The 3,440-nt window shown below is 33.3% G+C and overlaps 1 protein-coding gene across 1 annotated transcript in view; it reads left to right on the forward strand.

Annotated features, from left to right (window-relative positions):
* The window catches only part of LOC106867329 (stAR-related lipid transfer protein 3-like), a 58,535-nt gene that overhangs the window by 28,109 nt on the left and 26,986 nt on the right, over positions 1-3,440 (forward strand). The window lies entirely within an intron of this gene.

The following is a 3,440-nucleotide window of genomic DNA, read 5'->3' on the forward strand; positions in this document are numbered from 1 at the left end:
TGTGTGTGTGTGTGTGTGTGTGTGTGTGTGTGTGTGTGTGTGTGTGTCTGTGTGTGTGTGTGTGTATATTTATACATATATATATATGTGTGAATATATATGTATGTATATATATATACATATACATACATATATGTGTGCGTGTGTGTTTATATATACACGTATATATATGTGTGTATATATATGCATATATATGTATATTTTCTTTTGGTTTTCTTTACTTTTTATATGAACCAGTTTCTTCCTTTGAAATATTTTATGGTTTATATTCATTGTTATATTCTATATTTTATGCATATTGGTATAAATTATTTGTATGTTTATATATGTGTATATAATCCCTTTATTCTATACGTGCTCTTTCTATGTGGCTTTTCTGTTTTGTTTCTTATCTATTTATATATATTTCTTTACATGCAACGGTTATATATACATGTTAGCTTTTTGTATTCTAGACATAAATTATTTTAACTGTCACGTCTTATTGCACAGTTTCTAGTTTCTCCTCTCCAATGTTGCTTTCCTGTTGGCAATGAATTTCATTGGTTATTTGTCCTAGATATTTCTATCTATCATCCTGGTGTGGCTAAATTAGTGAAGTATTCAATTTTTTATTTGCAACGATGGATTGCAACCGCGTGTAATTAGAACTGGGGAAAAGCTAGGTTGTATTTATGTGTTACGTTTTACATAAGACATGTTTATATTGACTTGGAAACATATGTAGAGTGGATTTGCCTTCTCCTTCCTGCTCTCTTCATAGAGTTTATGCCGGCAAGAGAAAAATAACTCAGTATGTAAAGTAGATTTCATATATTGTCTGTTACCATGTATGATTAAAATCTAGAGTTTGTTTTCTGCTTGTGTGCACAGTGATTTTAGGGAAAGTAGTATATTGTGAGCACAATAAAATGTTTCCACAACTGTACTCTTAAACTTGAGACCTTTGTCTCGAAATATCTTCCAATTTCTGTGTCCTATAAGTTTCAAAGACACCCCCACAAAAAAATTATATTATAGCTACATGTGTCAAATAGCTTTATTGAGGCAGCAAAAGATTAAAAAGAAAAACATTTTCGCACGCAGGTAGCATGCAAGCATGCAGACATACATACAGAAACATACACCTACATTCCCATACACACAAGCCTTAGACACATAGGGAAGATATACATATCAAACACACTCTTGCACTGATGTGTATTTGCGCAATTCTTGTAGTGAGCATATGTACACATATTAATACGTAAGTATGTAATATTTTCAGAATGAACACTATTGTAGCATACGAGTGAAGAAAGTACATTCAGAAGAGGGAAAATGAAAATAATATATACTTTGGATTTGAGAGGGAGTGAAAAAATATTTACTCTGCAAGGTACATAATCTGTGTGTGTGGGTGTACGTATGCATATACGTATGTATGTATACATGTATATATGTGTGTATGTATTTACACACACACACACACACACACACACACACATACACACACACACACACGCACACACACATACACACACACACACACATATGAAAGTGTTATTGTTTTGGAGAACGACTTTTGTAGAATTTGTGTGTGAAAAACACATGTTACAAATGACACCAGGGGAATATCAGACACCTACGTTTCGATTTAATTTGATCTCTTTAATGATAGACACCACCTCCGTCTTCTAGAGCAAGACATAAACTTTCATTCTTTTAGAGAAATTAACAAAGAAAACGTGTGCTGAAGTTTACTAAGTTGGAATTAGCCAACGCATGACTATCAGCCATTGTCATTTAGTTTAATTTCGCCACTTCAATGATTGATACTGCCTCAGTCATTTAAATCTCGTCCTATTTTCACACACAAAGTGTACAGAGAGAATTTATTCCAAGAAACAAAACCGCGAAGCAAATGTGCGCATTTCTGAAAGTTTGCGCAGGATTATCAAATGCACGCAAGTGACATATTTGAAATCTGATGAATACTAACATTCTCAGAAAACACTTATTCAAAGACCATTTCCTGTATTTACATACATATAAAATCAATATCCTCTATTTGCATGCATACATATATCTACACATACGCACATACGTGCCTACGTAAATGGACAGTGAATATCAGCACAGGATAAGAGTTATCATAATTGTTTCCCCATACCACCACTTAAATATACTCAAGCTCATTTCCTATCAGTTTTCCTTTTCCATTACAAATCCATTTCCGTCAATAGTAAGTTTACAATCTCCATTATTAATAAATTTATATCACATATTCTGTGACTTCTGTCTGAAAGGATGTGTAGTAGAGAAAATTTCAGCAACTTACGTGAAAAATTGTGGCTTAAGTCTACAAATGTACGTATATGCAATGAGTTATAAAATTATACACATACACACACATACGGACACATAAACTCACACAGATGTATGTATTTATTTTGTTGTTTAAGCGCGGTACTTATATTATTCTCTTTTGCCGAACCCCGAAGTTACGGGGACGAAAACACACCAATACCGGTTGTCAATTGGTGATGGGGGACAAGCACAGGCAACAAACACAAACAGGCAGAAGCATACATAATACACAGAAACACACACACACACACACACACACACACACACACACACACACACACATATACAACGGGCTTCTTTCAGTTTAAATCTATCACGTCGGCGCAAGGCTATAGTCAAAGACATGCCCGAAGCACCACGCAGTAGTACTGAACCCAAACTATGTGACTGGGAAGCAAGCTTCTTACCACGCGCCCGCACGCATGTTCACTGGTAGTAACTAGACACAATTAGATGATTTTCATGGCTGTCTCGTCTTAATATGTGCTATTGAGATATTTAGTAACAGAGAAATTAACTGAGAAAGAATGAATCTCGAATATACATATAAACACATTTACAATACAGCAGATTTCCGGGACATCTACATGTTTCAGTGATTGATCGACCCTTCAGACTGTTTAGAATGAGTTAGATTTCGTGAAGTTCTCAATTTTGTAACTTTCATGTCTATCATAAATGTAATTACTCGTTGAGAAATTTAAGTGAATAATATTTCGCTTAAATGAGTTAATGACATGATTTGTGGGGTCTATGAGTTTCAAGTTATCATCAAACATAAATATATGTTATGTGAATAAATACTATATGACATTAACTTTCAAGAGTTTTTCAATGTTGAAATTATTCATTACGATTATGTTCCTGAGATACGTGTAGAAGGTGATATAAACTAACAAATTGCTGAGTGTGACTGTCATGCATTCATACAAACAAAGACACGCACAATGCATACATACGTGCAAAGATACTTACATACATACATACATACATACATACAAACATATACACATATGTTTAAATATTTATGTATGTATGTAAATGTATGTATATATATATATATATATATATATATATATATATATATATAT

The sequence above is a fragment of the Octopus bimaculoides genome, chromosome 3, assembly GCF_001194135.2.
Source record: "Octopus bimaculoides isolate UCB-OBI-ISO-001 chromosome 3, ASM119413v2, whole genome shotgun sequence".
Taxonomy (NCBI): domain Eukaryota; kingdom Metazoa; phylum Mollusca; class Cephalopoda; order Octopoda; family Octopodidae; genus Octopus; species Octopus bimaculoides.